At 46.5% G+C, this 27,338-nt stretch overlaps 14 non-coding genes and 15 pseudogenes across 14 annotated transcripts; all 29 read left to right on the top strand.

Moving 5' to 3' along the window:
* The first annotated feature begins 16,967 nt into the window (after positions 1–16,967).
* Positions 16,968–17,086, top strand: LOC136730622 (5S ribosomal RNA). Its single transcript, XR_010809415.1, has one exon. It is a non-coding gene; the product is annotated as a 5S ribosomal RNA (ribosomal RNA).
* A 218-nt stretch (positions 17,087–17,304) lies between these two features.
* On the top strand, positions 17,305–17,423 carry LOC136730492 (uncharacterized; annotated as a pseudogene).
* A 224-nt stretch (positions 17,424–17,647) lies between these two features.
* Positions 17,648–17,766, top strand: LOC136730838 (5S ribosomal RNA). The gene has a single exon (XR_010809459.1). It is a non-coding gene; the product is annotated as a 5S ribosomal RNA (ribosomal RNA).
* A 209-nt stretch (positions 17,767–17,975) lies between these two features.
* Positions 17,976–18,094, top strand: LOC136730677 (uncharacterized; annotated as a pseudogene).
* A 210-nt stretch (positions 18,095–18,304) lies between these two features.
* Positions 18,305–18,423, top strand: LOC136730488 (uncharacterized; annotated as a pseudogene).
* Positions 18,424–18,647: 224 nt separating this feature from the next.
* LOC136730826 (5S ribosomal RNA) lies at positions 18,648–18,766 on the top strand. The gene has a single exon (XR_010809458.1). It is a non-coding gene; the product is annotated as a 5S ribosomal RNA (ribosomal RNA).
* Positions 18,767–18,975: 209 nt separating this feature from the next.
* LOC136730593 (5S ribosomal RNA) lies at positions 18,976–19,094 on the top strand. Its single transcript, XR_010809387.1, has one exon. It is a non-coding gene; the product is annotated as a 5S ribosomal RNA (ribosomal RNA).
* Positions 19,095–19,304: 210 nt separating this feature from the next.
* Positions 19,305–19,423, top strand: LOC136731031 (uncharacterized; annotated as a pseudogene).
* A 224-nt stretch (positions 19,424–19,647) lies between these two features.
* Positions 19,648–19,766, top strand: LOC136730602 (5S ribosomal RNA). Its single transcript, XR_010809396.1, has one exon. It is a non-coding gene; the product is annotated as a 5S ribosomal RNA (ribosomal RNA).
* A 225-nt stretch (positions 19,767–19,991) lies between these two features.
* LOC136730814 (5S ribosomal RNA) lies at positions 19,992–20,110 on the top strand. Its single transcript, XR_010809457.1, has one exon. It is a non-coding gene; the product is annotated as a 5S ribosomal RNA (ribosomal RNA).
* A 209-nt stretch (positions 20,111–20,319) lies between these two features.
* On the top strand, positions 20,320–20,439 carry LOC136730787 (uncharacterized; annotated as a pseudogene).
* A 225-nt stretch (positions 20,440–20,664) lies between these two features.
* Positions 20,665–20,783, top strand: LOC136730803 (5S ribosomal RNA). Its single transcript, XR_010809456.1, has one exon. It is a non-coding gene; the product is annotated as a 5S ribosomal RNA (ribosomal RNA).
* A 209-nt stretch (positions 20,784–20,992) lies between these two features.
* LOC136730675 (uncharacterized) lies at positions 20,993–21,111 on the top strand (annotated as a pseudogene).
* A 219-nt stretch (positions 21,112–21,330) lies between these two features.
* On the top strand, positions 21,331–21,449 carry LOC136730802 (uncharacterized; annotated as a pseudogene).
* Positions 21,450–22,004: 555 nt separating this feature from the next.
* On the top strand, positions 22,005–22,123 carry LOC136730624 (5S ribosomal RNA). Its single transcript, XR_010809417.1, has one exon. It is a non-coding gene; the product is annotated as a 5S ribosomal RNA (ribosomal RNA).
* A 218-nt stretch (positions 22,124–22,341) lies between these two features.
* Positions 22,342–22,459, top strand: LOC136730635 (5S ribosomal RNA). The gene has a single exon (XR_010809428.1). It is a non-coding gene; the product is annotated as a 5S ribosomal RNA (ribosomal RNA).
* Positions 22,460–23,016: 557 nt separating this feature from the next.
* LOC136730473 (5S ribosomal RNA) lies at positions 23,017–23,135 on the top strand. The gene has a single exon (XR_010809320.1). It is a non-coding gene; the product is annotated as a 5S ribosomal RNA (ribosomal RNA).
* Positions 23,136–23,356: 221 nt separating this feature from the next.
* LOC136730903 (uncharacterized) lies at positions 23,357–23,475 on the top strand (annotated as a pseudogene).
* A 215-nt stretch (positions 23,476–23,690) lies between these two features.
* On the top strand, positions 23,691–23,809 carry LOC136730567 (5S ribosomal RNA). The gene has a single exon (XR_010809361.1). It is a non-coding gene; the product is annotated as a 5S ribosomal RNA (ribosomal RNA).
* Positions 23,810–24,020: 211 nt separating this feature from the next.
* Positions 24,021–24,139, top strand: LOC136730995 (uncharacterized; annotated as a pseudogene).
* Positions 24,140–24,348: 209 nt separating this feature from the next.
* LOC136730699 (5S ribosomal RNA) lies at positions 24,349–24,467 on the top strand. The gene has a single exon (XR_010809445.1). It is a non-coding gene; the product is annotated as a 5S ribosomal RNA (ribosomal RNA).
* Positions 24,468–24,677: 210 nt separating this feature from the next.
* LOC136730872 (uncharacterized) lies at positions 24,678–24,796 on the top strand (annotated as a pseudogene).
* Positions 24,797–25,017: 221 nt separating this feature from the next.
* Positions 25,018–25,136, top strand: LOC136730711 (uncharacterized; annotated as a pseudogene).
* Positions 25,137–25,352: 216 nt separating this feature from the next.
* Positions 25,353–25,471, top strand: LOC136730969 (uncharacterized; annotated as a pseudogene).
* A 208-nt stretch (positions 25,472–25,679) lies between these two features.
* On the top strand, positions 25,680–25,798 carry LOC136730563 (5S ribosomal RNA). The gene has a single exon (XR_010809357.1). It is a non-coding gene; the product is annotated as a 5S ribosomal RNA (ribosomal RNA).
* A 216-nt stretch (positions 25,799–26,014) lies between these two features.
* Positions 26,015–26,133, top strand: LOC136730654 (uncharacterized; annotated as a pseudogene).
* A 210-nt stretch (positions 26,134–26,343) lies between these two features.
* Positions 26,344–26,462, top strand: LOC136730828 (uncharacterized; annotated as a pseudogene).
* A 221-nt stretch (positions 26,463–26,683) lies between these two features.
* LOC136730629 (5S ribosomal RNA) lies at positions 26,684–26,802 on the top strand. The gene has a single exon (XR_010809422.1). It is a non-coding gene; the product is annotated as a 5S ribosomal RNA (ribosomal RNA).
* Positions 26,803–27,011: 209 nt separating this feature from the next.
* Positions 27,012–27,130, top strand: LOC136730717 (uncharacterized; annotated as a pseudogene).
* Positions 27,131–27,338: the final 208 nt, after the last annotated feature.

Here is a 27,338-nt window from a genome sequence, read left to right as displayed (position 1 = left end):
TCTTGTTGAGGTGGACGTGGTCATACAGGTGATGTGGCTGGATGTCTCAGTGGTGTGCCAGGTGGACGTTGGGGAGGAGGGCACATCTTCGGGATACTTCTGCGTTGATGGCCTGGATGATGTGCAGGGGCACGTCTGTGCGGGGCAGCAGTGTGGAGATGGTGATTTTGGCAGTTTGGAATTCCTCTGTGGCTTTCTTTGCCACCTGTCTCAGGGCTGAGGCCACATCGCCCCTGCGGGCACTCAGGTCGTTAGTGCCGGTGTGGATGAGGATGTGTTTGACCTGGCACAGCCTCCTCTTGGAGAGCAGCTCCAGGGCTCTCTGTGCTGTCGGGCACCAAAGCTTTTTCACTTTTCGCCCAGGGAAGAGGCGCCTCTCATCCAGGAACTTCCCATTGGAGTCGCTCAGAATGACCACCTCTGTGTTGACCTGCCACTCCGGGTTTTGCGTCGGGAGTGGTGGGGGCAGCGGGTGTGTTTTGGGGGAGTGGCGTTTCAGGGGTTTGTGTATTAGTGGCAGGTCTGGTGATAGTGGGGGTGTCAGGAGTGGTGGGGAGTGTGGGTGGATCAGTGGGTGCGTCAGTGGGTGCGTCAGGGGTTGTAGGTGTTGTGGGGTCAGTGCAGTGCAGTCTCTGTGCTCCTCTCTTAGCTTCTCCAGCTGGCTCTGCAGGCTCCTCAGCTGGCTGTGCTGGGGTGTCCTGGTCAGCTCCTCCCTCGCTCTGTGCAGCTCCGTCCTCAGGGTTTGGCTCTGCTCCTCCTGGTCTCTTACTGCTGCTCTCAGCTTATGGATCTCAGCCTTGTGGTGCATCTTTAGTCCCTGAACTCCGCAAACTTCAGCTCCAGCACTGATAGGCATTCCTTTAGTGTTTTAATGTTGCTGGAGAGTTTTGGGGAGACAGGGGGGCAGTCTGTGGGAGATGGGGCACTGTCTGGCTCCGTGTGGCTGGGGGCAGACTGCAGGGTGGCCGGCTCTGGCTCGTGTTTCTCTACCTCAGTCTGCTGCTTTGAGGTGTGGAAGCCGAGAGATAATTGGTCCAGGCTGCTCTCGCTGTCCTGCACCATGATGGTCCCGTTGTGGTATACATTAAAAGTGAGCATCACACTGTCTGTGTCTTTCTCTACCAGCACTGAGATCTGCCTGCCTCTGCTAATGCCCCTCTTGTTGTTATTGGGGTATGTCTGGCACAGGGTTTTGTGAAAGGCGGTGTAGAACAGTAGATTGTTCTTGACCCTGTTTTCTCCTTTACCGGTGTAGTCTAGGATGAGGGTCTCAGGAGATGCTCTCATCACAGCTTGTTTGTAGTCCTTCTTAGCCTGTGCAGAGCGAATGTCTTCAGGGTATCGGATTTCAAAAGGCAGCTCTGCAGTCAGACTGCTGTTCGATAGATTTGTATCAGTCTCAGTGGCAGTTGGGCTCTCTCCTACTGTCACTCTATTCAAATTGGAGCTCTGCATTTTCATTGGCTGAGTCAACTACTGAGAATGCTTATTTATTTTATTAATACATATTTTTTTGTTTAATTATTTGTCTCTATAGGTGAAAGGTCTTACCTCCAATTCTTGTCTTCAGCTTTTCTTTTCTGACTTTTCTTCCTGAACTGTCTCTCTGCTTTCTTCTTTTTGTGTTTCTCTTAAAATTATTATTTTTTGAATACTTTTTCTTCTGAATTTCTATTCCATGTCTTCTGTGTATGTTTATAGTGCTATATATTCATTTGTAAATGACAAATTAAATCCGCTTATGTATAAAAACAAATGTTTTTTAGGAGCTCATATTCCTCTCTCTCTCTCTCTCTCTCTCTTTCTCTCTCTCCGTCTCAATTCAATTCATTTGTATTGTCAAAGCAATTGGACATACATACATATACATACATACATACATACATACATACATACATCTACACGGAAAATAAATAATAGAATTATGAATCACAATAAGATGTAATGAAGTACAGAAAATGAAAATGTAAAAAAATGTGATCTTTAATACATACAAATAAAGAAAATACGTTTACTATTTCCAGATTCCTTTTTTGAAATACAATGACATGCATAACAAACAAGTATTTACATTATATTTACAGCCGGTGCTCGTGTGTCACTGTGTCCCTCAGGCTGTGGTAGGCGCTGACATATTCGGCAGCCAGGGTGGCTGTGTGTCCCTCCCCCAGGAGGACTGGCGTTTTTCTTTTTTCTCAGTTTTGTCACAGGTTGGGTGGGCATCCATTATGTTGTTATAGAATTTGTCCCTTATTTTGGGCTAAAGCTTTCCGTGGAGGGGAACGTGGATCAGTTTGTACCATTTTTGGGAGAATCTGCCTTGTTGGGGCGGAGCTGTGACCAGGTGAACAGCAGATCGGGCATAGGTGGGCATGTGGGCAGAGGAGTTGGAAGGCCGGTCAAGCAAATAAGCTTGCTAAGGTACGCAGCAGCAGCAAGCATCCCCCACATCCAGCCAGCCAGCCAGTCTGGCTGGCGGTGACTGAGTGGTTGTCAGACGGCAAGCAACGGAATGTACGTGCTCTGTGATGTCATAGCAGTCAGCTGAGAGAGGCTCGTGATGTCATCGCTGAGCTGGCTGGCTGGCTGGCTCTGTGTGTGTGTGTGTATGTCTGTGTGTGTGTGTGTGTGTCTGTTTGTCTGTTTTTCAGTCTGTCTGTCTCTCTCTCTCTCTCTCTCTCTCTCTCTCTCTCCCTCTCAATTCAATTCATTTGTATTGTCAAAGCAATTGGACATACATACATTCATACATACATATATATATATATATATATATATATATATATATATATATATATATATATATATATATATATATATATACATACATACATGCATACATGCTAGAAAGTCATTACTATGTTATCTTAAAGGCTAACTAAGCAGAACATATATATTTATAGAACAGAGTCCATAGGTCTACACATGGTTTTAGGGAACAGGCACGTAGGTCATACCGTTTGACATTGTTTCCAAGGTTCTCATCGTAAATAACAAACAGAAATCAAACTAGCTTCTGGCCTGACCTTCTAGCTTGACTCTATCTTTCCGCCTTATATACTTGGTGAATAATTGAGGAAGTAGCACCAAGTGACCACATTAGGCTGCCTGAGGGTTTCTGGGGAGTGTAGTTGTCTAGGGTCGGTTTTCTACCCTAGAGTGCAGACCTTGCAGCAGACCTGGCCTGACATGTCTGCCATGTATGACCCTGCCCCTTGGTTTGTCCCACATCCTCCCCCCCAGCTGCGACCCCATAGGTCGAGCGACAGCCGCAAAAAAGCATGCACCCGGGACAGCCCATCAACATTCCCCATGGCCTTCCCTGGCCTGTGCTGCAGGGTGAAATGAAAATGTTGGAGACTCAAAAACCACCTCATCACACGGGCATTCCTGTCTTTCGAACGATGCATCCAAGTGAGGGGGGCATGGTCAGTGATCAGGGTGAAGTGCCTGCCCAACAAATAGTATCGAAGACTGTCCAAAGCCCACTTCACTGCCAAACATTCTTCTTCAACTACCAAATAATTTATTTCATTGGATTCCAACTTTCTGCTAAGGAACAACACCGGGTGTTCGTGATCACCCATTCTTTGGGACAAAACCACTCCGATCCCCACCTCAGAGGCGTCCGTCTGGACTATAAATTCTTTCTGAAAGTCAGGTACCATTAAAACGGGGTTGCGGCAGAGCGCCTCCTGTAGGCTCCGGAAAGCCCGGTTTGCTGTATCACCCCATCTAACCATATTGGGTTCTGTAGCCTTAGTCATATCAGTCAGAGGGGCCGCTAAGGTAGCATAGTTGGGAATAAACCTCCGGTAATACCCAGTTAACCCTAAAAATGCCCTAACCTGCTTTTTATTGACAGGCCTAGGCCAAGAGTTTATGGCTTCAACCTTGGATATTTGGGGTTTCACCATACCCCTCCCTACTGTATAGCCCAAGTATTTGGCCTCTTCCAACCCCAAATTGCATTTGGTTGGATTAGCCATCAGGCCTGCTGCATGTATTGAATCCAATACCGCTTGGAGCTGAGACAAATGTGATTCCCAATCTGGACTGTGAATGACCACATCATCTAAATATGCTGCCGCATACGTCCTGTGTGGTCTAAGTATGTGGTCCATCAACCTTTGAAAGGTGGCAGGAGCACCATGCAGGCCAAAGGGCATCACTGTGTAGTGAAACAGACCATCTGGGGTTGCAAAGGCTGTTTTTTCTTTGGCACCCGGGGTCAAGGGAATCTGCCAGTAGCCCTTGGCTAAGTCAATAGTTGAAATATAGCGAGCATTCCCAATATTCTCTAACAATTCATCTACTCGGGGCATTGGGTATGCATCAAACTTTGAAATTTCATTAACCTTTCTAAAATCATTACAGAATCTCCAGGAGCCATCAGGTTTGGAAACCATGACTATAGGGCTGGACCACTCACTGTGGGATTCTTCAATAACCCCTGCCTCCAGCATTTCCTTAACCTCATTTCTAATAGTGTTCCTGCGAGCTTCTGGTACCCTGTAAGGCCTCATATTTACCTTCTTTCCTGGGAGAGACACAATGTTGTGAGAGACTAAATGGGTACGCCCCGGTATGCCTGAGAAAACTTCCCTATTACGTATTATCAAGTCGTTCACCTCCTTCAACTGGTCAGGTGACAAGGCAGCTGCAATATTCACCTTCGGTGTCCCTAGTGGCTGAGGGGGGTAAGTCAACATCAACACTTCCCTGTCCTTCCAGGCTTTTATTAAGTTGACATGATATATTTGTTCTGGGGGTCGGCGGCCGGGTTGCTGAACCTTATAGTTCACTTCCCGTATTCGCTCTATAATCTCATAAGGTCCCATCCACGTAGCCAGAAATTTACATTCTACAGTGGGAACCAACACCAACACCCTATCACCAGGCTGGAACACCCTCAGTGTAGCCTGACGATTATAGGCGAATTGTTGGTGTTCCTGTGCCTGCCTTAGGTGCTCTCTCACAATGGGAGTGACTGTGGCTATTCTCTCTTGCATAGCATTGATGTGCTCGACTACACTCCGGAAAGGAGTGGAATCGTGTTCCCACGTTTCACGGGCTATGTCTAATATCCCCCTGGGGTGCCTCCCATATAACAGTTCAAAAGGCGAAAAGCCCAGGGAAGCCTGTGGGACTTCCCTAATGGCAGACATCAAGTAGGGCAGCATGAATTCCCAATTTTTCCCATCCTTATCGATTACCTTTCTTAGCATGGACTTCAGGGTCCTATTAAATCTCTCAACCAACCCATCTGTTTGTGGGTGGTAGACTGATGTTCTCAACTGCTTAACCTGCAACAATTTACACAGATCGGTCATAACCTTAGACATAAAGGGTGTGCCCTGATCTGTTAATATCTCCCTCGGTATCCCCACCCTACTACACATCAACATTAGCTCTTTTGCAATACCTTTTGAAGCCATGGTCCGCAGTGGAATGGCTTCTGGGTACCTGGTGGCATAATCCAAAATAACCAGTATATACTGATGCCCTCTGGCTGATTTCGGGAGAGGTCCCACCACATCCATAGCTATCCTAGCAAAGGGGGTCTCTATGATGGGCAAAGGGACCAGTGGGCTTCTGAAGGCTGGTTTAGGAGCATGTAGTTGACATTCAGGACATGAGCTACAATGTTCTGTCACGTCTGCATGTACGCCTGGCCAGTAAAACCTCCTCAGGAGTCTATCCTTGGTTTTGTCCATCCCCAGATGTCCCCCCAGGATATGCCCATGTGCCAGATTGAGAACTGTTCGTCTGAATGGGGTGGGAACTAGCAATTGCTCCACAATGTCCACCCCTATCTTATTTACACGGTACAATAGGTCATTTTTTACCATAAAATAAGGATAAGCTGTTGGCGGGTCTGCAGTAGTCATAGGGGTCCCATTTACTACCTTCACATTTTCTTTAGCATAGTGTAGAGTGAGATCTCGCACCTGTGCGCTGCCAAAATCAGTGGGGAGTCCCTCTAACACTGACACTTCTACATTGTCAGCTTCAGGGGTCTCTATGAATGGATTCTCACCCACCCTGCTAGTGCTGGGTTCCTCACCCTCCATAGGGTCATCTACGTCACTACATTCCACCCCTATGTTTTCAGTTTAATTTTCCCCAACCAAAACCTTCACTGTCGACTCAACTGGAACCAGGTCTACTTTTAGCTCTAGTTGTGGGATCGAGGCAACTTCTGGCTTACAGTTTTCAGTGTGCATTTCCAATTTACTATGTTTTCTATCTAGTTTTCCAAAATTAGGAAAATATCGTCCCAGTATCACATCATATGGCATGTTGGGTACCACACCGACTTCGTAATCTAGTTTCCCGGCCTCTGTCTGTATGTTTACAAGGGCTGTGGGATAGGGGCGTGTGTCACCATGTGTGCATGTGATACTGAGCTCCTGATGTCTATCCAGCTTGTTGGTCGCTACTAATTTTTCTGTGACCAGTGTAACCATACTGCCAGAGTCGAGTAGAGCAGCCACTTCTTTCTCATCGACTATCACTGTACACATGTGTTTTGGATTAGGTACTCCGCCTATGAAAACATCCGTCCCAACAGGGCAGGCATAAAATACCGGTTTCTCTTTCCCCATATCACACACATTACATTGCATTGGTTCCTCTCTACCTGGGCAGTGGGCCGCAATATGTCCTACTTTGTCACAATTGTAGCAGACAATTGGTTGTGATGGTGACCCCCTATAACCCTTAGTCTCGGCTTTAGGCCCCACCTTTGCCCCCCCCAGTCTTGCTCTTTTCTTCCAACCCAGCGCGTCATGTTTCCCAGAGTACTTTGGAACCATCTTACCCGGTCCACTGGTTCGTCATGGCCTGGGGAACGAGTTTTTAACCTCCGGTACATGCTCTGCTGCTCCGGCTGTATAGAACCGCTCTACACTGGCCACCAAGGTGTCAGCGGACAGCACCTCATTCTGGCCAACCCAGCGTCGAACGTCCTTGGGCAAACAGCGTTGGTAGTTGTCAAGGACTATGGCCTCCACCACCTCGGCTGATGAATGGACCTCTGGCTGTAGCCATTTCCTGGCCAGATGGATCAGATCAAACATCTGCGTTCAGATTGGTTGTCCTGGTTGGTAGGCCCACTGCTGAAACCGATGTGCCCTCACTGCGGTGGTCACGCCCAATCGGGTCATTATCTCCGCTTTCAATTTATCATAGTCCTGGGCGTCCTTCAGCTCCAGATCAAAGTACGCTTTCTGTGCATCCCCTACCAGATAAGGTGCCACAAGCCCTGCCCAGGAATCTTTTGGCCATCCCTCTCTCCGCTGTCCTCTCAAAGGTCATAAGGAAGGCCTCAACATCGTCCTGTTTTGTCATTTTCTGCAGAAAGTGATTGGTGCGGGGAGTGGAATGGGTTGCAGCCCCCTGTGGCCCAATCCTGGTTGCAAGTGCTTCAACACTCTCTTTCAGCTCTTTAGTCACCTTTTCCTGCACTTCTCTAAACATTTTATTTGTATCATGCTGGACCTGCAGTGCTTCCTGATGCATCCGCATAGCATCCTGGTGAGCCACCTGCTGCACCCTGGTCGCTTCCTGTTGGGCTATTACAGCCTGTAGTTTTTTTTTTTTGGATAAAAAAATTCACTCAGCCAGTCTGGGTTTCATGAGGTGCTGCCCGCATTCTACACCAAATGTGACAAAACGCCTTGGCTGTACACATGTGCGGGTCTTCTCTGTGATCTTCTTAGGAGTAAAAACCAGTCATGACCCAGGGAGGAGGTTGCAAATACAGGGCTGTGCCTGTATGTTTACTTCAAACAAAACAAATCTGAAAACAAAACCTAACTCACACTGGAGTTGTAACTAATCTTACATAATCATTCTATTTTAAACAAAGTCTGGAATAAATAAGTCTTGGCTTTCTCCTTATGAGCTACCTCTGTTTTCCAGATAACTCACCCTATTGTCTCTCACTTCTCTCTCTCTCAGGCCCGCCTTATATACCTGGTGAATAATTGAGGAAGTAACACCAAGTGACCACATTAGGTGCTAGAATGGCTGCCTGAGGGTTTCTGGGGAGTGTAGTTGCCTAGGGTCGGTATTCTACCCTAGAGTACACACCTTGCAGCAGACCTGGCCTGACATATCTGCCATGTATGACCCTGCCCCTTGGTTTGTCACAATACATACATACATACATATACACGGAAAATAAATAATAGAATTATGAATCACAATAAGATGTAATGAAGTACAGAAAAAGAAAATGTAATAAAATGTGATCTTTAATACATACAAATAAAGAAAATAGGTATACCATTTCCAGATTCCTTTTTTGAAATACAATGACATGCATTACAAACGAGTATTTACATTATATTTACAGCCGGTGCTCGTGTGTCACTGTGTCCCTCAGGCTGTGGTTGGCGCTGACATATTGGGCAGAATGTGTCCCTTATTTTGGGCTAAAGCTTTCTGTGGAGGGGAACGTGGATCAGTTTGTACCATTTTTGGGAGGATCTGCCTTGTTGGGGCGGAGCTGTGATCCAGGTGAACAGCAGATCGGGCATAGGTGGGCATGTGGGCAGAGGAGTAGGAAGGCCGGTCAAGCAAATAAGCTTGCTAAGGTACACAGCAGCAGCAAGCAGCCCCCCCATCCAGCCAGCCAGCCAGTCTGGCTGGCAGTGACTGAGTGGTTGACAGACGGCAAGCAACGGAATGTTCATGCTCTGTGATGTCATAGCAGTCAGCTGAGAGAGGCTTGTGATGTCATCGCTGAGCTGGCTGGCTGGCTGTGTGTGTGTCTGTGTGTGTGTGTGTGTGTGTGTGTGTGTGTGTGTGTGTCTGTTTGTGTTTGTCAGTCTGTCTGTCTCTCTCTCTCTCTCTCTCTCTCTCTCTCTCCCTCTCAATTCAATTCATTGTCAAAGCAATTGGACATACATACATACATACATACATGCTAGAAAATCATTACTATGTTATCTTAAAGGCTAACTAAGCAGAACATATTTCATTATAGAACAGAGTTCATAGATCTACACATGGTTTTAAGGAACAGGCACGTAGGTCATACCGTTTGACATTGTCTCCAAGGTTCTCATCGTAAATAACAAACAGAAATCAAACTACCTTATGGCCTCCTGACCTTCTAGCTTGACCTTATCTTTCTTAAGTATACAAGAGAGAAAAACAGGTTTGAGAAAATCATTTCTAACTTTCCTTCCATACAATAATACATACATACATACATACGGAAAATAAATAATAGAATTATGAATCTCAATATAATGTAATGAAGTACAGAAAAAGAAAATGTAATAAAATGTGATCTTTAATACATTCAAATAAAGAAAATAGGTTTACTATTTCCAGATTCCTTTTTGAAATACAATGACATGCATTACAAACGAGGCTTAGGTGGGCATTTGGGCATAGGAGTAGGAAGGCCGGTCAGGCAAATTAGCTTGCTAAGATACGCAGCAGCAGCAAGCAGCCCCCCCATCCAGCCAGCCAGCCAGTCTGGCTGGCAGTGACTGAGTGGTTGACAGACGGCAAGCAATGGAATGTACGTGCTCTGTGATGTCATAGCAGTCAGCTGAGAGAGGCTCGTGATGTCATGGCTGAGCTGGCTGGCTGTCTGGCTGGCTGGCTCTGTGTGTGTGTGTGTGTGCGTGTGTCTGTCTGTCTGTCAATTCATTTCAATTCAATTCAAAGGTGCTTTATTGGCATGATCTATCACAATATTGCCAAAGCAGATACAAATGTTCTATCAATCAAGACAAAACATTGCAATACAAGATTCAGTGGAACAAATATAGTACACATTGAAATAAAATTACGTAGGATATAAACCATATTTGTTGTTTGTATCAAAATTTGTGTCATGACATCAGAAAAATCACTGTTTTTATTTTGTTTTGCAAATGGAGTGCCACAGGCTGGTGTCTACACACTGTCTCGCAGGCTGTGGCAGGTGGATACATATTGCGCTGCTAAGAAGGCAGTGCGCTCCTCCTCTCCCAGCAGGACGGGGAGTTTGCAGCAATCGGGGATCATGCTGAACTCAGGGATATGCATTTTTAATATTTTAAAGTATGTCTCCCTGATTTTTGTGTATTTAGGGCAGGACAGCAGGAAATGCGCCTGTGTTTCGACCTCCCCTAGGTCACACTGGCTGCACAGCCGCTCTTCTCTGGCAACCCAGAATTTTCTGTAGCGGCCTTTTTCAATGGCGAGGCTGTGGTCACTGAGCCTGTATTTAGTTAGATTTTGTCTCTCTTTTATATTTTGGATTTTTAAGTATTCAGCCAATGTAATGTTTCTATTCAGGGCCCGGTAGCATTCCAATTTGTTTTGTAATTCTAATTCGTGTCTCTAATCTTTTGTGTATTTGCTTTTCAGGTACATGTCAATTTTCCCAATTGTTGTTGTTTTGGTCATTGTGTGTTCGGGCTCTGTGAGCCTCAGAGCCGTGGGGGCGTTTCTGTGTACATGTAAGATGTTTTTATTAAATTCTAGGTGGAATATTTCCATGGGGCTTTTGTCCCAATTGTTGTTATTGAGGTTCATGAGGGGACCCCACACTTCGCTCCCATATAGCAGGATTGGTTGGATGATGGAGTTTAATATTTTAATCCAAATAGTTATTGGTATTGTTGTTTTCCCAAATTGTGTCTTTATGGCATAAAATGCCCGGCGTGCCTTGTCTTTTAATGCGTTTATAGCCAGGCTGAAGCTCCCTGACGCACTGATGGTCAGGCCAAGGTAGTTGTATCTGGTGCAGTGCTCTAATCCAGTGCTGCCCAGAGTGAAGCGGTACCTGTTTCCCTGAGATGGGGCTTTTTTCTGGAAAACCATAACTCTGGTCTTGTCCAGATTGACTGCCAGGGCCCATTTCTGACAGTACTGCTCTAGCAGCGCCAGGTTCTGCTGAAGCCCCTGCTCTGTGGGCGACAGCAGCACCAGGTCGTCTGCATAGAGCAGGAACTTGATCTCTGTGTCATGGAGAGTTAGGCTGCGGGCGTCAGACTGCTCCAACACTGTGGCCAACTCGATGATGTAGATGTTGAACAGTGTTGGACTCAGACTGCAGCCCTGTCTCACTCCCCGCCCCTGAGTGAAGAACTCTGTTCTTGAGTTGCCAATTTGAACTCCGCATTTGTTTTCAGAATACATTGATTTAATGATGTCATAAACTTTACCCCCTACACCACTCTGTAGAAGTTTATAAAATAATCCCTTGTGCCAGATTGAGTCAAATGCCTTTCTAAAGTCTACAAAACAGGCAAATATTTTTCCTTTATTGTTTTGGGTATATTTATTTATGAGGGTGTGTAGAGTGTAAATATGATCGGTTGTGCGGTGTTTTGGTAGGAAGCCAATCTGACTCTTATTCAGGACACTGTGCTTGGTAAGGAAGGCCAGTATCTGGGCGTTGATGATACTGCAGAACACCTTCCCCAGGTTACTGCTCACACAGCTGCCCCAGTAGTTATTGGGGTCTAATTTGTCTCCACTTTTAAAAATCGGGGTGATCAATCCTTGATTCCCGACCTCAGGGAAACACCCGGCTCTCAGCACCAGGTTAAAGAGTTTGAGCAGAGCCTCCTGCAGCTGCGGGCTGCTGTGCTTCAGCATCTCAGGGCTGATGCTGTCGGGGCCGCTGGCTTTCCTGGGTTTGAGGATTTTGAGTTGATGTTTAAGTTCCTGTATTGTAAATGGGTTATCTAAGGGATTTTGGTTATTCTTAATGATTTCTTCCAATTTATTTAGGTTTTTTAATATTTTAACCTGTTCTGGCTTTGGATTGTTTTCAACATTTTGGTAAAGTTTTTCAAAGTGTGTTTTCCAGATTTCTCCATTTTGAATTGGTATTTCATTTTTTGTTTTTGGGGTATTTATTCTGCCCATATAGTGGTCTTTTTTCTTACTGAGGAGTTGCTTGTAGTGCCGCAGGGCCTGGCAGTAGCTGAGGCGAGCCTCCTGGTTGTCGGGCTCTCTGTGTTTAGTGTTGGAGAGATGTCTCAGGTGTTTCCTAGAAGTTTCACACTCCTGGTCACACCACTGTTCTTTTTTTCTTTTAGACGATTTCATATTTTGGTTTTTAATTGTTTTAATGTTTGATTTTAAAGCCAGTCTCTCAAATATTTCATTCAGTGTTTTGGTGGCTGAGTTTATTCCGTTTTGGTTTATTTGATAGTGTGAGGATTGATATCTGTCTAACATGTTTTCAATCTCATCACTATTCAGGGCTCTTGTGTAGTTCTCTGTGCTGGGCTCTGACCATCTCTAACTGGGTGGCAGGGAGACCAGTTTTGTGGGAAGTTTGGCTCTGACTTGTGGCTGCGCTGATCTTTTTAGGTAAAGTGTTATTTGGCTGTGGTCTGATAGTGGAGATTGTTGTCTGACTATAAACGCATTGTTGGCTTGTGGGTCCAGGTCAGTTATGGCGTAGTCCACCACACTGCTGCCCAGAGCCGAGCAGTATGTGAATCTCCCCAGAGAGTACCCCCTGGTCCTGCCATTGATGATATATAGACCCAGGCTTTTACATAGGCGCACTACCTGCTTCCTGCTCTTGTTTACCACGCTGTCGTGGCTGTGTCAGTGTGGAGGTGTGTGTGTGGCACAGCGGGGAGTCTCCGAACAGGTGTGTGTTCCCCTCTGTATTGATGTAGTCCATCTCTCTGCCAGTCCTGGCATTGAGATCGCCACACAGCAGTACAGAGCCCAGGGTCTGGAAGTGGCAGATTTCGTTTTGAAGCTCATGAAAGCCTTCCTCATTATAGTAGGGGGAGTCTGCGGGTGGCATATAAATTGCACATAGGTATATATCTGTGTTATTTTGTAGGGTGTCTTTTCTGATTTTCATCCACAGGTGTGCGTCTCCTCTCTGTACTGGGCATAGGGCTGCTCGGAGCTCCTCCCTGTACCACACGATAATCCCCCACGAGGCCCTGCCACACCTGACTTTGGGTTTTTTATAGGAGGGCACAATCAGCTCCCTGTATCCATTGTATCCATCCAGTGTATAGACATATCTGCACAGCACCAAGTCTCTACAAGAATGAAAACATCTGAACTATTTACAGTGTTGATCAGTTCAGGGCCTGTGCTCTTCATTCCAAAAGTTGAGGAGCGTAAACCCTGCATATTCCAACTGCTTATTTTAAAGGACATGTTAATATATTTTATTATACTTGTCTCTTCTACATAAGAAAGTTTAATTTGTGGTCTACAACTGATATTATATTACTATTAATAATTATATATGGATATACATAATAATCACTCAAAGATTTTATGTTTGCATCAAAATATCAGAATAATTAAATCACATTTTTTCTTACTCTCCATCTCCACAACCATATATATGTGTGTTGAGGCTCAGTTAACTCAGCAGTGTGGAACAGATGACACTGAGGAGTTGCCTTATCTGGGCCAGCTGGGCAGCATCGGGCCTCCAGGCTCTGGAAGCCGCTGCTGCGTGGCTGTGTGGCTGTGCTGGTCCCCGGCTGTCCGCTCTGCTGTGCTGGACGGGCCCTCTGGGGATGGGGGGGTGGGGAATGGGGCCGCGGGGTCTCAGGGGCTGGGGCTGGGGTGGAGCCGGTGGCTGGGGATGTGGCCGGGGGCTGGGGGGTTTGCTCCTGGTCTCGAGGTGGGGGTGTGTGGGGTTTCGGCCCAGGGTTGTGTCCTTGAGGACCTTTGAGATGATCCTCACACCCGTCTTGTTGAGGTGGACGTGGTCATACAGGTGATGTGGCTGGATGTCTCAGTGGTGTGCCAGGTGGACGTTGGGGAGGAGGGCACATCTTCGGGACACTTCTGCGTTGATGGCCTGGATGATGTGCAGGGGCACGTCTGTGCGGGGCAGCAGTGTGGAGATGGAAATTTTGGCAGTTGGGAATTCCTCTGTGGCTTTCGTTGCTACCTGTCTCAGGGCTGAGGCCACATCGCCCCTGCGGGCACTCAGGTCGTTAGTGCCGGTGTGGATGAGGATGTGTTTGACTTGGCAAAGCCTCCTCTTGGAGAGCAGCTCCAGGGCTCTCTGTGCTGTGGAGCACCAAAGCTTTTTCACTTTTCGCCCAGGGAAGAGGCGCCTCTCAACCAGGAACTTCCCATTGGATTCGCTCAGAATGACCACCTCTGCGTTGACCTGCCACTCCGGGTTTGCGTCGGGAGTGGTGGGGGCAGCGGGTGTGTTTTGGGGGAGTGGCGTTTCAGGGGGTTGTGTATTAGTGGCAGGTCTGGTGATAGTGGGTGTGTCAGGAGTGGTGGGGAGTGTGGGTGGATCAGTGGGTGCGTCAGGGGTTGGAGGTGTTGTGGGGTCAGTGCAGTGCAGTCTCTGTGCTCCAGTGATGTGTAGCTCCTCTCTTAGCTCCTCCAGCTGGCTCTGCAGGCTCCTCAGCTAGCTGTGCTGGGGTGTCCAGGTCAGCTCCTCCCTCGCTCTGCGCAGCTCCGTCCTCAGGGTTTGGCTCTGCTCCTCCAGGTCTCTCACTGCTGCTCTCAGCTCATGGATCTCAGCCTTGTGCTGCATCTTTAGTCTGTGCATCTCATCCCGGAGCTGATCACACAAGGAGGTCTGGGCCAGGGTGCTCAAGGTCTGCTCCCTGAACTCCGCAAACTCCAGCTCCAGCACTGATAGGCATTCCTTTAGTGTTTTAATGTTGCTAGAGAGTTTTGGGGAGACAGGGGGGCAGTCTGTGGGAGATGGGGCACTGTCTGGCTCCGTGTGGCTGGGGGCAGACTGCAGGGTGGCCGGCTCTGGCTCTTGTTTCTCTACCTCAGTCTGCTGCTTTGAGGTGTGGAAGCCGAGAGCTAATTGGTCCAGGCTGCTCTCGCTGCCCTGCACCATGATGGTCCCGTTGTGGTATACATTAAAAGTGAGCATCACACTGTCTGTGTCTTTCTCTACCAGCACTGAGATCTGCCTGCCTCTGCTAATGCCCCTCTTGTTGTTATTGGGGTATGTCTGGCACAGGGTTTTGTGAAAGGCGGTGTAGAACAGTAGATTGTTCTTGACCCTGTTTTCTCCTTTACCGGTGTAGTCTAGGATGAGGGTCTCAGGAGATGCTCTCATCACAGCTTGTTTGTAGTCCTTCTTAGCCTGTGCAGAGCGAATGTCTTCAGGGTATCGGATTTCAAAAGGCAGCTCTGCAGTCAGACTGCTGTTCGATAGATTTCTATCAGTCTCAGTGGCAGTTGGGCTCTCTCCTACTGTCACTCTATTCAAATCGGAGCTCTGCATTTTCATTGGCTGAGTCAACTACTGAGAATGCTTATTTATTTTATTAATACATATTTTTTTGTTTAATTATTTGTCTCTTACCTCCAATTCTTGTCTTCAGCTTTTCTTTTCTGACTTTTCTTCCTGAACTGTCTCTCTGCTTTCTTCTTTTTGTGTTTCTCTTAAAATTATTATTTTTTGAATACTTTTTCTTCTGGATTTCTATTCCATGTCTTCTGTGTATGTTTATAGTGCTATATATTCATTTGTAAATCACAAATTAAATCCGCTTATGTATAAAAACAAATGTTTTTTAGGAGCTCATATTCCTCTCTCTCTCTCCCTCTCTCTCTCTCTCTCTCTCTCTCTCTCTCAATTCATTTCATTTGTATTGTCAAAGCAATTGGACATACATACACATACATACATATACACTCACCTAAAGGATTATTAGGAACACCTGTTCAATTTCTCATTAATGCAATTATCTAATCAACCAATCACATGGCAGTTGCTTCAATGCATTTAGGGGTGTGGTCCTGGTCAAGACAATCTCCTGAACTCCAAACTGAATGTCTGAATGGGAATGAAAGGTGATTTAAGCAATTTTGAGCTTGGCATGGTTGTTGGTGCCAGACGGGCCGGTCTGAGTATTTCACAATCTGCTCAGTTACTGGGATTTTCACGCACAACCATTTCTAGGGTTTACAAAGAATGGTGTGAAAAGGGAAAAACATCCAGTATGCGGCAGTCCTGTGGGCGAAAATGCCTTGTTGATGCAAGAGGTCAGAGGAGAATGGGCCGACTGATTCAAGCTGATAGAAGAGCAACTTTGACTGAAATAACCACTAGTTACAAACGAGGTATGCAGCAAAGCATTTGTGAAGCCACAACACGTACAACCTTGAGGCGGATGGGCTACAACAGCAGAAGACCCCACCGGGTACCACTCATCTCCACTACAAATAGGAAAAAGAGGTGAGACATTCAGATGGTAGAGTCAGAATTTGGCGTAAACAGAATGAGAACATGGATCCATCATGTCTTGTTACCACTGTGCAGGCTGGTGGTGGTGGTGTAATGGTGTGGGGGATGTCTTCTTGGCACACTTTAGGCCCCTTAGTACCAATTGGGCATCGTTTAAATGCTACGGCCTACCTGAGCATTGTTTCTGACCATGTCCATCCCTTTTTGACCACCATGTACCCATCCTCTGATGGCTACTTCCAGCAGGATAATGCACCATGTCACAAAGGTCGAATCATTTCAAATTGGTTTCTTGAACATGACAATGAGTTCACTGTACTAAACTGGCCCCCACAGTCACCAGATCTCAACCCAATGGAGCATCTTTGGGATGTGGTGGAACGGGAGCTTCGTGCCCTGGATGTGCATCCCACAAATCTCCATCAACTGCAAGATGCTATCCTATCAATATGGGCCAACATTTCTAAAGAATGCTTTCAGCACCTTGTTGAAGCAATGCCACGTAGAATTAAAGCAGTTCTGAAGGCGAAAGGGGGTCAAACACAGTATTAGTATGGTGTTCCTAATAATCCTTTAGGTGAGTTCATCGTAGCTCTTAATACTCTCTTTCTGTCTGGAGGAGATATAATTGAAGTATTGTACACGTACCCGGCTACTTTCAACACCCATTGCTGCACTGATATTTTTCCCTCCATTTTTCTTTATCCATTTTTTTTTTGCTGGAAGTTCCGTCAATACCCGCCAACCTTTAAGAGACATCATGCAGCCAGGCCTTTCGGCTTGTGGCCACACCGTCCTGAACGCGCCCGATCTCGTCAGATCTTGGAAGCTAAACGGGGCAGGGCCTGGTCAGTACTTGGATGGGAGACCTCCTAGAAATACCAGGTGCTGCAAGCTTTTTACGTCTCCTGGGTAACTTCATCGTAGCTCTTAATACTCTCTTTCTGTCTCCAGGAGATATAATTGAAGAATTGTACACGTACCCGGCTACTTTCAACACCCTTTCCTGCACTGATATTTTTACCTCCATTTTTCAATTTTTTTTTTTTTTTTTTGCTGGAAATTCCGTCAATACCCGCCAGCCTTTAAGAGACATCATGCAGCCAGGCATCTCGGCTTGCGGCCACACCATCCTGAACGCGCCCGATCTCGTCAGATCTCGGAAGCTAAACGGGGCAGGACCTGGTCAGTACATGAAAGTGATACCTCCTGGAAATACCTAGTGCTGCATGCTTTTACGTCTCCTGGGTAACTTTATCGTAGCTCTTAATACTCTCTCTCTGTCTGGAGGAGATATAATTGAAGTATTGTACACGTATCCAGCTACTGTCAACACCCTTTGCTGCACTGATATTTTTCCATCCATTTTTCTTTTTTCTTTTTTTCTTTTTTTTTTTTGCTGGAAGTTCCGTCAATACCCGCCAACCTTTAAGAGACATCATGCAGCCAGGCCTTTCGGCTTGTGGCCACACCGTCCTGAATGCGCCCGATCTCGTCAGATCTCGGAAGCTAAACGGGGCAGGGCCTGGTCAGTACTTGGATGGGAGACCTCCTAGAAATACCAGGTGCTGCAAGCTTTTTACGTCTCCTGGGTAACTTCATCATAGCTCTTAATACTCTCTTTCTGTCTCCAGGAGATATAATTGAAGAATTGTACACGTACCCGGCTACTTTCAACACCCTTTGCTGCACTGGTATATTTCCCTCTATTTTTCTTTTTTTTTTTGCTGGCAGTTCCGTCAATACCCGCCAGCCTTTAAGAGACATCATGCAGCCAGGCATCTCGGCTTGCGGCCACACCATCCTGAACGCGCCCGATCTCGTCAGATCTCGGAAACTAAATGGGGCAGGGCCTGGTCAGTACTTGGATGGGAGACCTCCTAGAAATACCAGGTGCTGCAAGCTTTTTACGTCTCTTGGGTAACTTCATCGTAGCTCTTAATACTCTCTTTCTGTCTCCAGGAGATATAATTGAAGAATTGTACACGTACCCGGCTACTTTCAACACCCTTTGCTGCACTGGTATATTTCCCTCTATTTTTCTTTTTTTTTTTTGCTGGCAGTTCCGTCAATACCCGCCAGCCTTTAAGAGACATCATGCAGCCAGGCATCTCGGCTTGCGGCCACATCATCCTGAACGCGCCCGATCTCGTCAGATCTCGGAAGCTAAACGGGGCAGGACCTGGTCAGTACATGATAGTGAGACCTCCTGGAAATACCTAGTGCTGCAAGCTTTTACGTCTCCTGGGAAACTTTATCGTAGCTCTTAATACTCTCTCTCTGTCTGGAGGAGATATAATTGAAGTATTGTACACGTATCCAGCTACTGTCAACACCCTTTGCTGCACTGATATTTTTCCATTCATTTTTCTTTTTTCTTTTTTTCTTTTTTTTTTTTGCTGGAAGTTCCGTCAATACCCGCCAACCTTTAAGAGACATCATGCAGCCAGGCCTTTCGGCTTGTGGCCACACCGTCCTGAATGCGCCCGATCTCGTCAGATCTCGGAAGCTAAACGGGGCAGGGCCTGGTCAGTACTTGGATGGGAGACCTCCTAGAAATACCAGGTGCTGCAAGCTTTTTACGTCTCCTGGGTAACTTCATCGTAGCTCTTAATACTCTCTTTCTGTCTCCAGGAGATATAATTGAAGAATTGTACACGTACCCGGCTACTTTCAACACCCTTTGCTGCACTGGTATATTTCCCTCTATTTTTCTTTTTTTTTTTGCTGGCAGTTCCGTCAATACCCGCCAGCCTTTAAGAGACATCATGCAGCCAGGCATCTCGGCTTGCGGCCACACCATCCTGAACGCGCCCGATCTTGTCAGATCTCGGAAGCTAAACGGGGCAGGGCCTGGTCAGTACTTGGATGGGAGACCTCCTAGAAATACCAGGTGCTGCAAGCTTTTTACGTCTCCTGGGTAACTTCATCGTAACTCTTAATACACTCTTTCTGTCTCCAGGAGATATAATTGAAGAATTGTACACGTACCCGGCTACTTTCAACACCCTTTGCTGCACTGGTATATTTCCCTCTATTTTTCTTTTTTTTTTTTGCTGGCAGTTCCGTCAATACCCGCCAGCCTTTAAGAGACATCATGCAGCCAGGCATCTCGGCTTGCGGCCACACCATCCTGAACGCGCCCGATCTCGTCAGATCTCGGAAGCTAAACGGGGCAGGACCTGGTCAGTACATGAAAGTGAGACCTCCTGGAAATACCTAGTGCTGCAAGCTTTTACGTCTCCTGGGTAACTTTATCGTAGCTCTTAATACTCTCTCTCTGTCTGGAGGAGATATAATTGAAGTATTGTACACGTATCCAGCTACTGTCAACACCCTTTGCTGCACTGATATTTTTCCATCCATTTTTCTTTTTTCTTTTTTTTTTTTTTTTTTTTGCTGGAAGTTCCGTCAATACCCGCCAACCTTTAAGAGACATCATGCAGCCAGGCCTCTTGGCTTGCGGCCACACCGTCCTGAACGTGCCCGATCTCGTAAGATCTCGGAAGCTAAACGGGGCAGGACCTGGTCAGTACTTGGATGGGAGACCTCCTGGAAATACCTGGTGCTGCAAGCTTTTACGTCTCCTGGGTAACTTTATCGTAGCTCTTAATTCTCTCTTTCTGTCTGGAGGAGATATAATTGAAGAATTGTACACGTACCCAGCTACTGTCAATACCCTTTGCTGCACTGATATTTTTCCATCCATTTTTCTTTTTTTTTTTTTTTTTTTTTTTTTTTTGCTGGAAGTTCCGTCAATACCCGCCAACCTTTAAGAGACATCATGTAGCCAGGCCTTTCGGCTTGTGGCCACACCGTCCTGAATGCGCCCGATCTCGTCAGATCTCGGAAGCTAAACGGGGCAGGGCCTGGTCAGTACTTGGATGGGAGACCTCCTAGAAATACCAGGTGCTGCAAGCTTTTTACGTCTCCTGGGTAACTTCATCGTAGCTCTTAATACTCTCTTTCTGTCTCCAGGAGATATAATTGAAGAATTGTACACGTACCCGGCTACTTTCAACACCCTTTGCTGCACTGGTATATTTCCCTCTATTTTTCTTTTTTTTTTTGCTGGCAGTTCCGTCAATACCCGCCAGCCTTTAAGAGACATCATGCAGCCAGGCATCTTGGCTTGCGGCCACACCATCCTGAACGCGCCCGATCTTGTCAGATCTCGGGAAGCTAAACGGGGCAGGGCCTGGTCAGTACTTGGATGGGAGACCTCCTAGAAATACCAGGTGCTGCAAGCTTTTTACGTCTCCTGGGTAACTTCATCGTAGCTCTTAATACTCTCTTTCTGTCTCCAGGAGATATAATTGAAGTATTGTACACGTATCCAGCTACTGTCAACACCCTTTGCTGCACTGATATTTTTCCATCCATTTTTCTTTTTTCTTTTTTTTTTTTTTTTTTTTGCTGGAAGTTCCGTCAATACCCGCCAACCTTTAAGAGACATCATGTAGCCAGGCCTTTCGGCTTGTGGCCACACCGTCCTGAATGCGCCCGATCTCGTCAGATCTCGGAAGCTAAACGGGGCAGGGCCTGGTCAGTACTTGGATGGGAGACCTCCTAGAAATACCAGGTGCTGCAAGCTTTTTACGTCTCCTGGGTAACTTCATCGTAGCTCTTAATACTCTCTTTCTGTCTCCAGGAGATATAATTGAAGAATTGTACACGTACCCGGCTACTTTCAACACCCTTTGCTGCACTGGTATATTTCCCTCTATTTTTCTTTTTTTTTTTGCTGGCAGTTCCGTCAATACCCGCCAACCTTTAAGAGACATCATGCAGCCAGGCCTCTTGTCTTGCGGCCACACCGTCCTGAACGTGCCCGATCTCGTAAGATCTCGGAAGCTAAACGGGGCAGGACCTGGTCAGTACTTGGATGGGAGACCTCCTGGAAATACCTGGTGCTGCAAGCTTTTACGTCTCCTGGGTAACTTTATCATAGCTCTTAATTCTCTCTTTCTGTCTGGAGGAGATATAATTGAAGAATTGTACACGTACCCAGCTACTGTCAATACCCTTTCCTGCACTGATATTTTTCCCTCCATTTTTCTATTTTTTTTTTTTTTTTTTTTGCTGGAAATTCCGTCAATACCCGCCAGCCTTTAAGAGACGTCATGCAGCCAGACATCTCGGCTTGCGGCCACACCGTCCTGAACGCGCCCGATCTCGTCAGATCTCGGAAGCTAAACGGGGCAGGACCTGTTCAGTACTTGAATGTGAGACCTCCTGGAAATACCTGGTGCTGCAAGCTTTTACGTCTCCTGGGTAACTTTATCGTAGCTCTTAATACTCTCTATCTGTCTGGAGGAGATATAATTGAAGAATTGTACACGTACCCGGCTACCTTCAACACGCTTTGCTGCACTGATATTTTTCCCTCCATTTTTCTTTTTTCTTTTGTTTCTTGCTGGAAGTTCCATCAATACCCTCCAGCCTTTAAGAGACATCATGCAGCCAGGCCTCTTGGCTTGAGGCCACACCGTCCTGAAGATGCAAAATCTCGTCAGATCTCGGAAGAAAAACTGGGCAGGGTCTGGTCAGTAATTGGATGGGTGACCTCCTGGAAATACCAGGTGCTGAAAGCTTTTTACATCTCCTGGGTAACTTCAGCGTAGCTCTTAATACTCTCATTCAGTCTGGAGGAGATATAATTGAAGAATTGTACATGTACCCGGCTACTTTCAACACCCTGTTCTGCACTGATATTTTTCCCTCCATTTTTCTATTTATTTATTTTTTATTTTTTGCTGGAAGTTCCGTCAATACCCGCCAGGCTTTAAGAGACATCATGCAGCCCGGCCTCTTGGCTTGCGGCCACACCGTCCTGAACACGCCCGATCTCGTCAGATCTCGGAAGCTAAACGGGGCAGGGCCTCGTCAGTACTTGGATGGGAGACCTCCTGGAAATACCTGGTGCTGCAAGCTTTTTACGTCTCCTGGGAAACTTCATCGTAGCTCTTAATACTCTCTATCTGTCTGGAGGAGATATAATTGAAGTATTGTACACGTACCCGGCTACTTTCAACAGCCTTTGCTGTACTGATATTTTTCCCTCCATTTTCCATTTTTTTTTTTTTTTTTTTGCTGGAAGTTCCGTCAATACCCGCCAGCCTTTAAGAGACATCATGCAGCCAGGCCTCTTGGCTTGCGGCCACACCGTCCTGAACGCGCCCGATCTCATCAGATTTCGGAAGCTAACGGGGCAGGGCCTGGTCAGTACTTGGATGGGTGACCTCCTGGAAATACCAGGTGCTGCAAGCTTTTTACGTCTCCTGGGTAACTTCATCATAGCTCTTAATACTCTCTATCTGTCCGGAGGAGATATAATTTAAGTATTGTACACGTACCCAGCTACTGTCAACACCCTTTGCTGCACTGATATTTTTCCATCGATTTTTTTTTTTTTTTTTTTTTTTTTTTTTTGCTTGAAGTTCTGTCAATACCCGCCAACCTTTAAGAGACATCATGCAGCCAGGCGTCTCGGCTTGCGGCCACACCATCCTGAACTCGCCTGATCTCGTCAGATCTGGGAAGCTAAACGGAGCAGGACCTGGTCGGTACATGAATGTGAGACCTCCTGGAAATACCTGGTGCTGCAAGCTTTTACGTCTCCTGGGTAACTTTATCGTAGCTCTTAATACTCTCTATCTGTCTGGATGGAGATATAATTGAAGTATTGTACACGTACCCAGCTACTGTCAACACCCTTTGCTGCACTGATATTTTTCCATCCATTTTTCTTTTTTTTTTTTTTTTCTGCTGGAAGTTCCGTCAATACCCGCCAACCTTTAAGAGACATAATGCAGCCAGGCCTCTCGGCTTGCGGCCACACCGTCCTGAATGCGCCCGATCTCGTCAGATCTCGGAAGCTAAACGGGGCAGGGCCTGGTCAGTACTTGGATGGGAGACCTCCTAGCAATACCAGGTGCTGCAAGCCTTTTACGTCTCCTGGGTAACTTCATCGTAGCTCTTAATACTCTCTATCTGTCCGGAGGAGATATAATTTAAGTATTGTACACGTACCCAGCTACTGTCAACACCCTTTGCTGCACTGATATTTTTCCATCCATTTTTTTTTTTTTATTATTTTTTTTTTTTGCTTGAAGTTCTGTCAATACCCGCCAACCTTTAAGAGACATCATGCAGCCAGGCATCTCGGCTTGCGGCCACACCATCCTGAACGTGCCCGATCTCGTCAGATCTCGGAAGCTAAACGGGGCAGGACCTGGTCAGTACATGAATGTGAGACCTCCTGGAAATACCTGGTGCTGCAAGCTTTTACGTCTCCTGGGTAACTTTATCGTAGCTCTTAATACTCTCTATCTGTCTGGAGGAGATATAATTGAAGTATTGTACACGTACCCAGCTACTGTCAACATCCTTTGCTGCACTGATATTTTTCCATCCATTTTTCTTTTTTTTTTTTTTTTCTGCTGGAAGTTCCGTCAATACCCGCCAACCTTTAAGAGACATAATGCAGCCAGGCCTCTCGGCTTGCGGCCACACCGTCCTGAATGCACCCGATCTCGTCAGATCTCGGAAGCTAAACGGTGCAGGGCCTGGTCAGTACTTGGATGGGAGACCTCCTAGAAATACCAGGTGCTGCAAGCTTTTTACGTCTCCTGGGTAACTTCATCGTAGCTCTTAATACTCTCTTTCTGTCTCCAGGAGATATAATTGAAGAATTGTACACGTACCCGGCTACTTTCAACACCCTTTGCTGCACTGGTATATTTCCCTCTATTTTTCCTTTTTTTTTTTTGCTGGCAGTTCCGTCAATACCCGCCAGCCTTTAAGAGACATCATGCAGCCAGACATCTTGGCTTGCGGCCACACCGTCCTGAACGTGCCCGATCTTGTCAGATCTCGGAAGCTAAACGGGGCAGGACCTGGTCAGTACATGAATGTGAGACCTCCTGGAAATACCTGGTGCTGCAAGCTTTTACGTCTCCTGGGGAACTTCATCGTAGCTCTTAATACTCTCTTTCTGTCTGGAGAAGATATAATTGAAGAATTGTACACGTACCCGGCTACTTTCAACACCCTTTGCTGCACTGGTATTTTTCCCTCTATTTTTCTTTTTTTTTTTTGCTGGCAGTTCCGTCAATACCCGCCAGCCTTTAAGAGACATCATGCAGCCAGGCATCTTGGCTTGCGGCCACACCATCCTGAACGCTCCCGATCTCGTCAGATCTCGGAAGCTAAACGGGGCAGGGCCTGGTCAGTACTTGGATGGGAGACCTCCTAGAAATACCAGGTGCTGCAAGCTTTTTACGTCTCCTGGGTAACTTCATCATAGCTCTTAATACTCTCTATCTGTCTGGAGGAGATATAATTGAAGTATTGTACACGTACCCAGCTACTGTCAACACCCTTTGCTGCACTGATATTTTTCCATCCATTTTTTTTTTTTTTTTTTGCTGGAAGTTCCGTCAATACCCGCCAACCTTTAAGAGACATCATGCAGCCAGGACTTTCGGCTTGCGGCCACACCATCCTGAACTCGCCCGATCTCGTCAGATCTTGGAAGCTAAACGGGGCAGGACCTGGTCAGTAATTGGATGGGTGACCTCCTGGAAATACCAGGTGCTGAAAGCTTTTTACATCTCCTGGGTAACTTCAGCGTAGCTCTTAATACTCTCATTCAGTCTGGAGGAGATATAATTGAAGAATTGTACATGTACCCGGCTACTTTCAACACCCTGTCCTGCACTGATATTTTTCCCTCCATTTTTCTATTTATTTATTTTTTATTTTTTGCTGGAAGTTCCGTCAATACCCGCTAGCCTTTAAGAGACATCATGCAGCCCGGCCTCTTGGCTTGCGGCCACACCGTCCTGAACACGCCCGATCTCGTCAGATCTCGGAAGCCAAACGGGGCAGGGCCTCGTCAGTACTTGGATGGGAGACCTCCTGGAAATACCTGGTGCTGCAAGCTTTTTACGTCTCCTGGGAAACTTCATCGTAGCTCTTAATACTCTCTATCTGTCTGGAGGAGATATAATTGAAGTATTGTACACGTACCCGGCTACTTTCAACAGCCTTTGCTGCACTGATATTTTTCCCTCCATTTTTCTTTTTTCTTTTTTTTTTTGCTGGCAGTTCCGTCAGTACCCGCCAGCCTTTAAGAGACATCATGCAGCCAGGCATCTCGGTTTGCGGCCACACCATCCTGAACGCGCCCGATCTCGTCAGATCTCGGAAGCTAAACGGGGCAGGACCTGGTCAGTACATGAATGAGAGACCTCCTGGAAATACCTAGTGCTGCAAGCTTTTACGTCTCCTGGGTAACTTTATCGTAGCTCTTAATACTCTCTCTCTGTCTGGAGGAGATATAATTGAAGAATTGTACACGTACCCGGCTACTTTCAACACCCTTTGCTGCACTGGTATATTTCCCTCTATTTTTCTTTTTTTTTTTGCTGGCAGTTCCGTCAATACCCGCCAGCCTTTAAGAGACATCATGCAGCCAGGCATCTCGGCTTGCGGCCACACCATCCTGAACGCGCCCGATCTCGTCAGATCTCGGAAGCTAAACGGGGCAGGGCCTGGTCAGTACTTGGATGGGAGACCTCCGAGAAATACCAGGTGCTGCAAGCCTTTTACGTCTCCTGGGTAACTTCATCGTAGCTCTTAATACTCTCTTTCTGTCTGGAGGAGATATAATTGAAGAATTGTACACGTACTAGGCTACTTTCAACACCCTTTGCTGCACTGATATTTTTCCCTCCATTTTTCTTTTTATTTTATTTTTTTGCTGGAAGTTCAGTCAATATCCGCCAGCCTTTAAGAGACATCATGTAGCCAGGCCTCTCGGCTTGCGGCCACACCGTCCTGAATGCGCCCGATCTCGTCAGATCTCGGAAGCTAAACGGGGCAGGGCCTCGTCAGTACTTGGATGGGAGACCTCCTAGAAATACCAGGTGCTGCAAGCTTTTTACGTCTCCTGGGTAACTTCATCGTAGCTCTTAATACTCTCTTTCTGTCTCCAGGAGATATAATTGAAGAATTGTACACGTACCCGGCTACTTTCAACACCCTTTGCTGCACTGGTATATTTCCCTCTATTTTTCTTTTTTTTTTTTGCTGGCAGTTCCGTCAATACCCGCCAGCCTTTAAGAGACATCATGCAGCCAGGCATCTCGGCTTGCGGCCACACCATCCTGAACGCGCCCGATCTCGTCAGATCTCGGAAGCTAAACGGGGCAGGACCTGGTCAGTACATGAATGTGAGACCTCCTGGAAATACCTGGTGCTGCAAGCTTTTACGTCTCCTGGGTAACTTTATCGTAGCTCTTAATACTCTCTATCTGTCTGGAGGAGATATAATTGAAGTATTGTACACGTACCCGGCTACTTTCAAAACCCATTACTGCACTGATATTTTTCCCTCCATTTTTCTTTTTCTTTTTTTTTTTTTTTTTTGCTGGAAGTTCCGTCAATACCCGCCAGCCATTAAGAGACATCATGTAGCCAGGCCTCTCGGCTTGCGGCCACACCGTCCTGAATGCGCCCGATCTCGTCAGATCTCGGAAGCTAAACGGGGCAGGGCCTGGTCAGTACTTGGATGGGAGACCTCCTAGAAATACCAGGTGCTGCAAGCTTTTACGTCTCCTGGGTAACTTCATCGTAGCTCTTAATACTCTCTTTCTGTCTCCAGGAGATATAATTGAAGAATTGTACACGTACCCGGCTACTTTCAACACCCTTTGCTGCACTGGTATATTTCCCTCTATTTTTCTTTTTTTTTTTTGCTGGCAGTTCCGTCAATACCCGCCAGCCTTTAAGAAACATCATGCAGCCAGACATCTCGGCTTGCGGCCACACCGTCCTGAACGCGCCCGATCTCGTCAGATCTCGGAAGCTAAACGGGGCAGGACCTGGTCAGTACTTGAATGTGAGACCTCCTGGAAATACCTGGTGCTGCAAGCTTTTACGTCTCCTGGGTAACTTTATCGTAGCTCTTAATACTCTCTATCTGTCTGGAGGAGATATAATTGAAGAATTGTACACGTACCCAGCTACTGTCAACACCATTTGCTGCACTGATATTTTTCCCTCCATTTTTCTTTTTTCTTTTGTTTTTTGCTGGAAGTTCCATCAATACCCGCCAGCCTTTAAGACACATCATGCCGCCAGG

The sequence above is a fragment of the Amia ocellicauda genome, unplaced genomic scaffold, assembly GCF_036373705.1.
Source record: "Amia ocellicauda isolate fAmiCal2 unplaced genomic scaffold, fAmiCal2.hap1 HAP1_SCAFFOLD_32, whole genome shotgun sequence".
Classification (NCBI taxonomy): domain Eukaryota; kingdom Metazoa; phylum Chordata; class Actinopteri; order Amiiformes; family Amiidae; genus Amia; species Amia ocellicauda.
This window is presented reverse-complemented; position numbering and strand designations above follow the sequence as displayed.